Source organism: Schistocerca americana, chromosome 6 (assembly GCF_021461395.2).
Source record: "Schistocerca americana isolate TAMUIC-IGC-003095 chromosome 6, iqSchAmer2.1, whole genome shotgun sequence".
NCBI classification, from domain to species: domain Eukaryota; kingdom Metazoa; phylum Arthropoda; class Insecta; order Orthoptera; family Acrididae; genus Schistocerca; species Schistocerca americana.
In genome coordinates this window covers 581,576,233-581,589,380 of record NC_060124.1, presented here as the reverse complement: position 1 = coordinate 581,589,380, position 13,148 = coordinate 581,576,233, and the positions used below count along the sequence as shown (strand labels likewise).

The 13,148-nt window shown below is 44.1% G+C and overlaps 1 non-coding gene across 1 annotated transcript; it reads left to right on the top strand.

Moving 5' to 3' along the window:
* Positions 1-4,039: 4,039 nt before the first annotated feature.
* On the top strand, positions 4,040-4,114 carry Trnas-cga. Its single transcript has one exon. It is a non-coding gene; the product is annotated as a tRNA-Ser (tRNA).
* Positions 4,115-13,148: the final 9,034 nt, after the last annotated feature.

Here is a 13,148-nt window from a genome sequence, read left to right as displayed (position 1 = left end):
TCCATTAATAATTTACAGGAAACTTAATGACGAGTGACGGATGTTTCTACAGGTAGCTGTTTCATATGAAACTAAAATCACTGACGAATGACGAATCAATATGACCTACAAGATGGAGTTAACTGGCTATGAAACAGATATCTAAATCTGAAATGAAGAAACACAGCTGAGTAGACAAGTATAGAGGAAGAAAGGAGGAGAGTAATAAATGATTATTTGTGATAGGTAAAGTTTTTTTATCGACTGACATCGCCACGGTATCCCATTGGCTTGAAAGCTACAACGGCACTTTCTTCATAAGTCGACCACATTCTAAAGTTTACGGAGACCCCCTGCTTAACAAATTTAGTTTAAGGAAATAGAATCTCGAAAACGGACTGCGCGCTTTCACAATAACGTAAGGCCTTCCAGCATAGGTTCTGTGCATGTCAACGTATCAAGGCTGGGTCGGAGATTTTCTCCGCTCAGGGACTGGGTGTTGTGTTGTCCTAATCATCATCATTTCATCCCCATCGACGCGCAGGTCGCCAAAGTGGCGTCAAATCGAAAGACCTGCACCAGGCGATCGGTCTACCCGACGGGAGGCCCTAGCCACACGACATTTCCAACCTAGGGAGCTTTATGCCGACTAGGGAAACAGTTAAGTCCGTATTGCACTGAAAAATAACTACGACAGAGAGTTCTGACGCAAATTTTATAAAATTTCTTTAATTGAAATATTTAGTGATTCCATTACACATCGCAATATTTTTGGTGATAGTTGTTCGGATGTGAATGCCGATCAGTTAACCGTCTTTGCAGCAGCAAGAAATGCAGTGTCGGCGACCAGCACATTTGCTTCATAAGAAACGGAAACGGAATAGACTGTGAGTGAAAGTGTACGTAGCAAGACGAAATGCTCGGCGTTCTCACAAAAATACATTTCGTGACCCGCTTTTACGAGGACATAAAGATTTGCGAAAATTATTTGAGAATGGACGATCAAACATTTCAGTGCGCACTCACGAAAGTAGCACGTCGCATGTGCAAGCGAGATACCTATTTAGGAGATGCCATTTATGCTAACCATCTCATCATGGTTACTTTAAGGTTCTTAGCGACAAGCGGAAGCTAACCGCTAAAACTGATATAAAGCGTTTATTTCAAATGAAAACATATATCCCGTATAAGAAATTCACTTATTTCGAGAAATTTATAGTGTCTGTCGATGATACACAAAAAAGTTATTGACACTTTCAATCCTCAACCACGTCCCTTCAGGCAATTCCTTTTTTGCTCGCGTCGTGTACCGTGTTTCTGCGGCAAGTCCTCGATGCAACTGTTTCCTTGTATGCTTCCAACCACTTGTTCCGTTTTGGTACTCCATATTCTTTGGATTACGAAACATTTCATTACTTTCATATTGAGAAACTATCAGGGTGCTGCAAGTAAGTCTCAGCAGCGGCAGTGGTAGTATTGTTGCTGTACAGGGAGGCGCAGGTACGCCGTCCTCTTTCCGTTGAACCTTTGTCCCACGTTGGCATTGTTATTAACGGACGTCTCCCAACTTTCATCATCAAAGATATTTTACACCGAGGTGGCTATATTTTATAAAAGTTCGCTATTGCGTACTTGCGCTGGGTCAGCATGGCCCGAATAGCCGCGCGTGTTACTACGTCATTTTCGGGAGGGGGATCTGCGGCTGCCCGGATCCAATCTGCTCGGTGGATTAGCGACTAGGGACAGTTTGTCTGTCCATCTTGCGTGTGGTTTTTAAGCGGTTTTCCATATCGTACTAGGTGAATACTGGGCTTTTAGCCAAATCCCGCCTCATTTACACGACACACAAACATTTAAAAAAAATTCGTTCACTTTCACATGGATAACACTACATGTACGCAACGGACGTGATAATTCTTGATACATAAAAGAAGTGAAACGCGTATGGGAATAAACTGTCTTCAGTTAGTTGCATAGACGGAACACATCTCCAAGAGCCTGAAAAATTTTCGACTGCAACACCGTGCACAAGCTCCCCGAGAGGGCCCCAGAGGTGCAGGGGGTTAAGATCTGGAGATCTGGAGGACCAAGCAACTGGTCCTACACGACCTCTTGCCTCCCGACTGAAATCTGAAGGGGCATCGTCGACATAGCAACATTAGTCGATTTGCAGGCAAACTCGACACGCCGTAAGTCTGTACTGGTCCATGATGTAATGCCTACCACAAATGACATTATGTATCATATAACTCGGAAACAAAGCAATTTCAGACGAAACTTTATTTAACGTTTTTTCTCTTATTCTGATCCATACGTTACGCCAACGAAGTGTGTACAGTTACTTTAGAATCACCCTTTTTAACCGTGGCTGTGTGTTCAGTTACTGAAACTGACCAAATACGTGTTTTTCACTACATACTTTTTTCTTTTTTTTTTTACAAATTAGCTATGTTTGACTGTTTCCTTCTATGTTCTTTTAATATTTGAAATATCACAATGCGCAACTGACGATATAACATTTAACGACCAATAACTGTTATTTATAAACTGATCATAAAGTAAAATTGCATACGATTCAAAATTTGGAAATTCTCTGACAGTTTCATATTTAGTGTGTTGCGTCTGCTTGAATTTATGAAGAAAGTAGATCCAGTCTTGGTAGCATGTCTGAAACAGCAAATCGCAGATCCCCTTCCAGCTGCTGTCCACACTGACTATTTCCATTGCATTTAAATTACTTTCGAAATGTCCTATCACTTGAGAATTCTGTTAGCTCCTTGTGCTCTACTGTTGACAATATCCTGACTAGTGGTCTGTTATGGTGGTATCAAATGGGTTGTGGAGCCAGTCATAATGAATTGAAGGTTCTGGAAATTTATCCTAGAATTGTTAACGAAGTTTCTCGACATGTACTGCGCCCGTTCTACTAATTTTCCCTACAGCCAACTCATTACCCTTCACGAAATCATCCACGAAATATAAAATCTAGCAGTTATTCTTCTCCATGTGTGTTTTTCACAAAATCCAAGTATTTTTTTTAAACTTAAGCACATTCTCGCTTAGAAAGATGATATTACTATTTCGGTCTTGAAGTGACATGTTAAGATCTTTCAGGTTCTGAAAAACGTTGGCCATTTTTCATCCAGAAACAGAACCACGAGTGTAGGACTGCTGTTCAGTACAAAAAGACGAAGTTCGTCCTTCAGATCCACAACGCAACGAATTACTTCACCACGAGGCAGCCAAGGTACCTCCGTGTGCAATAGATGCCAATCATGAGTAGAACCAATCTCCTCGCAAAGAACGGGAAATACCCTACTGTTTAAAGCTCGCGCTTCCACAAAATTTACAGCACTTTATTGATTTCCGATTGTACTACTTGATACGCCAGTGCCTCCCTATTTATCAAGCAATGTTTGAATTTAGAGAAGGAGAAATAGCACACACGACATTGAACCCCTTTTTAGTTCCCATAAATGCTGCCGTCGCATCGGCACATCTACGAACGCAGTTTGTCCATGAGAGACTGTTGCCAACAAAAAAAGGAGTTGAAAACTTCCTGGCAGATTAAAACTGTGTGCCCGACCGAGACTCGAACTCGGGACCTTTGCCTTTCGCGGGCAAGTGCTCTACCATCTGAGCTACCGAAGCACGACTCACGCCCGGTACTCACAGCTTTACTTCTGCTAGTATCTCGTCTCCTACCTTCCAAACTTTACAGAAGCTCTCCTGCGAACCTTGCAGACCGGGCGTGAGTCGTGCTTCGGTAGCTCAGATGGTAGAGCACTTGCCCGCGAAAGGCAAACGTCCCGAGTTCGAGTCTCGGTCGGGCACACAGTTTTAATCTGCCAGGAAGTTTCATATCAGCGCACACTCCGCTGCAGAGTGAAAATCTCATTCTGGAAACATTCCCCAGGCTGTGGCTAAGCCATGTCTCCGCTATATCCTTTCTTTCAGGAGTGCTAGTTCTGCAAGGTTCGCAGGAGAGCTTCTGTAAAGTTTGGAAGGTAGAAGACGAGTTACTGGCAGAAGTAAAGCTGTGAGTATCGGGCGTGAGTCGTGCTTCGGTAGCTCAGATGGTAGAGCACTTGCCCTCGAAAGGCAAAGGTCCCGAGTTCGAGTCTCGGTCGGGCACACAGTTTTAATCTGCCAGGAAGTTTCATATCAGCGCACACTCCGCTGCAGAGTGAAAATCTCATTCTAAAAAAAGGAGTTCCCAAGAAATAAAATACCTTCGCCTGTAGTCCTCCCTTCCAGAGCTTTACAAAACAGAAAGTCCTCGCGCATTTAATTTACAAGACAGTAGCGTACAAAAATAAGAAGCTGGGAAACATTTCCAATATCAGCAATTATCACGTTGCGCGGCGAACTTTGGACTGCCATGAAGACGGCTGCGGGAAGAAGTAGTTCCTCGCCAATAATGAGTGGTGATTTGGGTACTGGAATTAAGGAAGGTACATACTCAATGCTCGTAGTGCTTTCTTAGCGACTGACTCCTTTTTTTTTTTTTTTTTTTTTTTGAGGAATTGACGGTTCCTTTTCGTAGTTTCTCGTGACGCTACGGGCAGGCGAGCACACACGATTTGCCAGCCGGCACTGCTGAACGACGGCTGTCGGGGAATTACACTGTGGTCGGCGCCCAGGGACAGGTAAACCGAAACTACTCTCAGAATCGCTAGCGCAGGACCTACGAACCGGCGGAAAAACTCGATAGTGGCGCCGCCCCGCTACCCACCCCCATCCCGCCACCCGGCCCCCTATCGAGCGTTTGAGATGCAACGTCAACAATTTTTTAAAAAATCGGTTTTTCAAAAGTATGTTCATTTCGTAGCGAACATCTTTCTGAATAGTTTGACATATAAAACATACATGTTAGAGAAAATGCAAGACATGTTATTTGGTCTTAAGTGTATCAAAGGGCAGTGCCAAGCCTCTTCAGGCACGTCACTGTATTTCGCTGTGTGGAATTCAAACGTGTATATTATGTAATAGAAGCCACCAAACATATATTTAGAACAGTGAAAATTAAAATACGCTGTGGTGCCGCTCCTGCTCCCAGTCGGCCGATTTCAGATTCTACTCCCTTTAAAAAAAAGCTAAATAAAATTTTGTTGTTGTGGTCTTCAGTCCTGAGACTGGTTTGATGCAGCTCTCCATGCTACTCTATCCTGTGCAAGCTTCTTCATCTCCCAGTACCTACTGCAACCTACATCCTTCTGAATCTGCTTAGTGTATTCATCTCTTGGTCTCCCCCTATGATTTTTACCCTCCACGCTGCCCTCCAATACTAAATTGGTTATCCCTTGATGCCTCAGAACATGTCCTATCAACCGATCCCTTCTTCTGGTCAAGTTGTGCCACAAACTTCTCTTCTCCCCAATCCTATTCAATACTTCCTCATTAGTTATGTGATCTACCCATCTAATCTTCAGCATTCTTCTGTAGCACCACATTTCAAAAGCTTCTATTCTCTTCTTGTCCAAACTATTTACCGTCCATGTTTCACTTCCATACATGGCTACACTCCATACAAATACTTTCAGAAATAACTTCCTGACACTTAAATCTATACTCGATGTTAACAAATTTCTCTTCTTCAGAAACGCCTTCCTTGCCATTGCCAGTCTACATTTTATATCCTCTCTACTTCGTCCATCATCAGTTATTTTGCTCCCCAAATAGCAAAACTCCTTTACTACTTTAAGTGTCTCATTTCCTAATCTAATACCCTCAGCATCACCCGACTTAACTCGACTACATTCCATTATCCTCGTTTTGCTTTTGTTGATGTTCATCTTATATCCTCCTTTCAAGACACTGTCCATTCCGTTCAACTGCCCTTCCAAGTCCTTTGCTGTCTCTGACAGAATTACAATGTCATCGGCGAACCTCAAAGTTTTTATTTCTTCTCCATGGATTTTAATGCCTACTTCGAATTTTTCTTTTGTTTCCTTTACTGCTTGCTCAATATAGAGATTGAATAACATCGGGGAGAGGCCACAACCCTGTCTTACTCCCTTCCCAACCACTGCTTCCCTTTCATGTCCCTCAACTCTTATAACTGCCATCTGGTTTCTGTACAAGTTGTAAATAGCCTTTCGCTCCCTGTATTTTACCCCTGCCACCTTAAGAATTTGAAAGAGAGTATTCCAGTCAACATTGTCAAAAGCTTTCTCTAAGTCTACAAATGCTAGAAACGTAGGTTTGCCTTTCCTTAATCTTTCTTCTAAGATAAGTCGTAAGGTCAGTATTGCCTCACGTGTTCCAGTATTTCTACGGAATCCAAACTGATCTTCCCCGAGGTCGGCTTCTACTAGTTTTTCCATTCGTCTGTAAAGAATTCGTGTTTGTTCTTTGCAGCTGTGGCTTATTAAACTGATTGTTCGGTAATTTTCACATCTGTCAACACCTGCTTTCTTTGGGACTGGAATTATTATATTCTTCTTGAAGTCTGAGGGTATTTCACCTGTTTCATACATCTTGCTCACCAGATGGTAGAGTTTTGTCAGGACTGGCTCTCCCAAGGCCGTTAGTAGTTCCAATGGAATGTTGTCTACTCCGGGGGCCTTGTTTCGACTCAGGTCCTTCAGTGCTCTGTCAAACTCTTCACGCAGTATCGTATCTCCCATTTCATCTTCATCTACATCCTCTTCCATTTCCATAATATTGTCCTCAAGTGCATCGCCCTTGTATAGACCCTCTATATAATCCTTCCACCTTTCTGCTTTCCCTTCTTTGCTTAGAACTGGGTTTCCATCTGAGCTCTTGATGTTCATACATGTGGTTCTCTTATCTCCAAAGGTCTCTTTAATTTTCCTGTAGGCAGTATCTATCTTACCCCTAGTGAGATAAGCCTCTACATCCTTACATTTGTCCTCTAGCCATCCCTGCTTAGCCATTTTGCACTTCCTGTCGATCTCATTTTTGAGACGTTTGTATTCCTTTTTGCCTGCTTCATTTACTGCATTTTTATATTTTCTCCTTCATCAATTAAATTCAATATTTCTTCTGTTACCCAAGGATTTCTACTAACCCTCTTCTTTTTACCTACTTGATCGTCTGTTGCCTTCACTACTTCATCCCTCAGAGCTACCCATTCTTCTTCTACTGTATTTCTTTCCCCCATTCCTTTCAATTGTTCCCTTATGCTCTCCCTGAAACTCTGTACAACCTCTGGTTCTTTCAGTTTATCCAGGTCCCATCTCCTTAAATTCCCACCTTTTTGCAGTTTCTTCAGTTTTAATCTACAGGTCATAACCAATAGATTGTGGTCAGAGTCCACATCTGCCCCTGGAAATGTCTTACAATTTAAAACCTGGTTCCTAAATCTCTGTCTTACCATTATATAATCTATCTGATACCTTTTAGTATCTCCAGGGTTCTTCCATGTATACAACCTTCTATCATGATTCTTAAACCAAGTGTTAGCTATGATAAAGTTGTGCTCTGTGCAAAATTCTATCAGGCGGCTTCCTCTTTCATTTCTTAGCCCCAATCCATATTCACCTACTGCGTTTCCTTCTCTCCCTTTTCCTACACTCGAATTCCATGACTATTAAATTTTCGTCTCCCTTCACTATCTGAATAATTTCTTTTATTTCATCATACATTTATTCAATTTCTTCGTCATCTGCAGAGCTAGTTGGCATATAAACTTGTAGTACTGTAGTAGGTGTGGGCTTCGTATCTATCTTGGCCACAATAATGCGTTCACTATGCTGTTTGTAGTAGCTTACCCACATTCCTATTTTCCCATTCATTATTAAACCTACTCCTGCATTACCCCTATTTGACTTTGTGTTTATAACCCTGTATTCACCTGACCAGAAGTCTTGTTCCTCCTGCCACCGAACTTCACTAATTCCCACAATATCTAACTTTAACCTATCCATTTCCCTTTTTAAATTTTCTAACCTACCTGCCCGATTAAGGGATCTGACATTCCACGCTCCGATCAGTAGAACGCCAGTTTTCTTTCTCCTGATAACGACATCCTCTTGAGTAGTCCCCGCCCGGAGATCCGAATGGGGGACTATTTTACCTCCGGAATATTTTACCCAAGAGGACGCCATCATCATTTAATCATACAGTAAAGCTGCATGCCCTCGGGAAAAATTACGGCCGTAGTTTCCCCTTGCTTTCAGCCGTTCGCAGTACCAGCACAGCAAGGCCGTTTTGGTTATTGTTACAAGGCCAGACCAGTCAGTCATCCAGACTGTTGCCCTTGCAACTACTGAAAAGGCTGCTGCCCCTCTTCAGGGACCACATGTTTGTCTGGCCTCTCAACAGATACCCCTCCGTTGTGGTTGTACCTACGGTACGGCTATCTGTATCGCTGAGGCACGCAAGCCTCCCCAACCCTAAACTAATATGTGGGATTTATTTGTGACAGGGAGAATAAGAAATCTTCAGAAAATTTCCACTACGTCCAGCTGAGCAGTGAGGTGCTTCACTGAGATCCGTTGATCACATCCAAGGAGAATGTCTCCACGTTCCAACACTGCATGAGCCATAGCTTTGTGCGGCAGGTCGGCACGCAGGAGATCGGACAGGCTTCCCAATCTTGCTGCGATGACGGCAGGCGCGTCGCACAACGACTCACTGTGCTTTTGTTCACTGTCAGTACTCCGAAGACACTCTTCAAGCCCCTATGAATATCTGCAGTGATCTGGTTTTCGGCCAAAAGAAATTCAATGTCAGCTCTCTGCTTGGAATGCACCTCTGTTGCAGACACCATCTTGAAGTCTGCGAAAAAAGTTGCCACCTCTCGGAACTTCATGAAACTATAGGGGCTGAAGCAGGAATATTCCACCATGTCGCACAGAAAATTCAGCATTTTTACAACTGAAATTGGCCAAGGATAAAAATGCGTTGCATTGCTTATTGAACGCTCATCGTACTTTGTCGTCCAAATGATTATTTAGCTAATCTTGTTTTCCTTCTGCTTCGTTAGGACCCTTCAGCATCACGTCTTCTTTCTTCCCAATACCTCTTCATTCTCTCGCTTCTTCTGTTTCTTTCTTTTTCTATTAAGACAACTTTGGTTTAGTGCCCGGCAACCTGTGACCATCCACCAACCCTATACACTTCACCCAATCCTGTACTACCGCTGCAGATTCCATTCCTTTATCCCTCCTCAGAGGACACAGCCTTAACGTAGCACTGTCCGTGCGGGCGAGATGGTTTGCGTGCTCTGGATCAGGAGTGCTATGCCGGCGGTAGCTTAGCTACCGGAATGGTCACCCAAGCCGGACAGGCCAAAGGGAAGGAGCCAGACAAAGCGTGTCCCACAACGACCTATCGGTATCCTGTATCCTATCCTACCCTAATCCTATCCTTTTCCCTTGCCATTTTCAATCAAAATTGTAGCGTGAAAAGGTCAACAGCGCGAGGGGCGGAAGAAGATGGTCAGTCATTCCGAAAGAAGATTTGGCGAATCCCAACGGTCATCAAGGCGGATGAACTTTCTCACAACAGAGTGGGGCCTGTACCCCATTGGAGAGGCGACAAAAGGCGTCTGATACCAGTGGGGCGGCCTGATTACGCCCTCTGGGGCTAACCACATCACTTATAACGGTACTGCAAATGCGGCTAGCCAAAGTCGAAATTTCGGCTTGTGAAGCAGTCATGAAGCATGTGATAATTACACATATTTAGCAAATCAAATTTTTGTGATATCAGATTTTCCAAGGAGCCAGCCATCTGAGCCAACATCGTCTGTAAAGGATGGAGGCCGCCACTGGTGACTGACTGCAAGGCGCAACTCGTCTGTGTGGGAGACACAGTGGCTGGCGGAGTCGCGTTCTCACGGGGACGACGGCGCCGGCGTCGGCTTTGTTGGCGTCGGCGGAGGCGGCGGCTGAAGGTTGTGGTTCCAAGTCCGCCCGCCGCCAACCAGTATGTCGTTCTACAAGGAATGTCAAGAAAGGTACGAAGATATATTTGCTCAGCAAGGGCTGCAGGATACAAATTTCACAATATCTCAGCAGTGAGCATCATATACTCTGTGATGAGGACGAAGATGTGGAGAACAAATGGAAAAAATTTAAAGCTATCGTTGAATATGCCCTAGACAAGTAGGGCCTATGTTCCGCTTAAGGTTTTATGGGATGGGATAAATCCACCATAGTTTTATAGCAGTGTTAGAAAAGCGCTTCGTAAAAGATGAGCACTTCACCTCAGATTCAAGAGAATTGGAAAAGTAGTTGACAAACAAAAGCTGAAGGAAGCGAAAATGTGCTTAAGGAGAGCAATGAGAGAAGCGTCCAATGATTTTGAAGGTAAGACGTTGCCAACCGACTTGAGTAAAAACGTTAAGAGATTTTGGTCGTATGTAAAATCAGTAAGTTGGTCAAAATCATCTATTCACTCTCTCAGCGACCACACCGTCACCGAAACGGAAGATAACTCAGAGAAGGCCGAATACTTCCGGAGTTGTTTCACCGCGGAAGATCGTCACACTGTCCCTCCTTTCAACCGTCGTAGAACGTCGAAATGGCAGATACTGAGATAGCCGATCGCAGAATTGAAAAGCAGCTACAATAGCTTAGTAGTGGAAAGGTGTCAGGACCAGATTAGATACATATAAGATTCTATATCGGTTAAGCGAAAGAACTTGCTCCACTTCTAGCTGTTTTATCGTAGACCGCTTGAGCAACGAAAGGTACCTAACGACTGAAAAAAAAAGCGCAGGTCATTCCCATTTTTAAGAAAGGCAGTAAGACACATCCAAACAAATATAGACCTATATGGTTGACGTCAGTCTCTCGTAGAGTTACGGAACATGTTTTATGCTCAAGAGTTATGACCTTTTTGGAAAATGAACATCTCCTCTATGAAAATCAACATGGATTCCGCAAACAGAGATGCAATGAAACTCTGCTCGCTCTGTTCCTCCATGAGATCCACAGCGCAGTGGACAACGGCGCTCAGTTTGATGCCGTATTCCTTGATTTCAGTAAAAGGCATTTCACACCGTCTCGCATTGCCGTTTAATGAAAAAAAAATGAGCTTATGGAGTATCGGAGCAGACCAGCGATCGGATTCAAGACTTTCTCCCAGTTAGAACTCAACACGTCGCTTTTAACGGAACTAAATCGACAGATATAAAGGTAATATCCGGAGTACCGCAGGGAAGTGTGATGGGACAGTTCTGTTTAAAATATATATATAAATGATCTAGTAGAAAGCGTCGGATGCTCTTTAAGGCTATTCGCAGATAATGCAGTTGTCTACACCAAAGTATCAACACCAGAAGATAGTAAGAATTTGCAGAACGACCTGCAGAGAACTGAATAATGGTGCAGGCTCTGGCAGTTGACTGAACGTAAATAAATGTAACATATTGTGCATACATAGGAAAAGAAATCCACTACTGCACAGCTACACTACTGATGAGAAACAGCTGGAGACAGCGTCTGCCGTAAAATATCTAGGCGTAACTATCCAGAGCGATTTTAAGTGGAATGACCATATAAAACAGATTGTGGGAAAATCAGACACTAGACTCAGATTCATTGGAAGAATCTTCAGGAAATGTAACTCATCCACGACATAAATGGCTTATAAGGCGCTTGTTGACCCGATTCTTGAGTATTGATCATCTATCTTGGATCCCTATCAGGTAGGACTGACAGAGGAGATAGAGAATATGCAACGAAGAGCGGCGTGCCTCATCGCGGGACCGTTTAGCTGGCGAGAGGGCGTTACGGAGATGCTAAACAAACTCCACTGGCAGACGTTACAAGAGAGGCGTTGTACATCACAGAGAGATTTAGTATTGAAATTTCGGGACAGCACTTTTCACAAGGAGTCGGACTTACCCCCACATACATCACGCGTATTGACCACGAGGAGAAAGTTGGAGAAATTAGAGCCAGTAAAAAGGCTTACCGACAACCATTCTCCCCACGCAATATTCGCGAGTGGAACAGGGTTGGAGGGATCATATAGTGATATCGAAGGTACCCTTCGCCACACACCATTAGGTGGCTTGCGGAGTATGATGCAGATGTAGACTGGGATCCGATGACACCGCGAGTGAGAGTGTCCGCACGCTCCAACACTGCAGGAGTCACAGCTGTGAGCGGCCGGTCAGCACGCGGGAGATCGGACAGGTCTGCCCAAGTTTGTTGCGGTGATGAGAGACGCCTCGCCCAACGACTCACCGTGCTTTTGTTGACTGCCAGGACTCCGTAGACATTTTCCAAGCGCCTATGAATATTTGCGATGCTCTGGTTTTCCGCCAAAAGAAACTCAGTGACAACTCTCTGCTGGGAATGGACCTCCGTTACAGACGCCACCTACCGAAACTTCATGAAAGTTTGGAGGCTGAAGCAGGAATATTCCCCCATGTTCCAAAACGAATTCCGCATTTTTCAAATGAAATTGACCAAGGATAAAAATGCGTTGCATTACTTATTGAACGTGTTCTTGACCATCCAACACTAACCCGGCCTTAGCCATAAAATCACAGCCCATAAGTAAATCCACGGCCCATTTCTTGAACACCAGGAATTGAAATGGACAAGTAAAATTTCCTACGCCCACACTAGCCAAACGCTCCTCCACTATCTCTAACTTTTGTCCGTTGACTGAGCGACAAACCCAGGACGACTTACACAGGGGACGCAAGCTACGTAATGTGCGGAATCCCAAAAACCACTGATAGTCCACGGCTGATATGGCACTACCACAATTCACGAGAGCACAGACGGGTTCGTGATTGAGCTGGGCGCACACGAAAGGCAACTGGATGTCCTTAACTCCCATTAATCGGCGAAAACGCTTGTGAATCCTAACTTGCGTATTTGCACCCTCCGACAGACGCCGTCAACTGTTATTTTCCTTCTTCTGAGCATATGGGCAGTCGGGCAGAAGGTGGCCTTCCTGGTGACAACGAAAACATACTTTTGGACTGAGAATTGTCGATCTCGCCACCTCCCCCTGGAGTAGAGCACAATTCGGTTGTCTATCCCTCATTTGAGAGCTCACCCGCTGACTGTCAGCATACGACACCTTCTCAATCTCTGATGCTAATTACGCCCAAGGAGGTAGGTTTCTTGGCAAACGTCATCCGCGACCTATCTTCAGGTCTAACTCCGCCCAAAACGGTTTCGACCACCTGTGTTTCCGACACCTGTAGCTCCCGATATAGGAAGGGTGTTCGC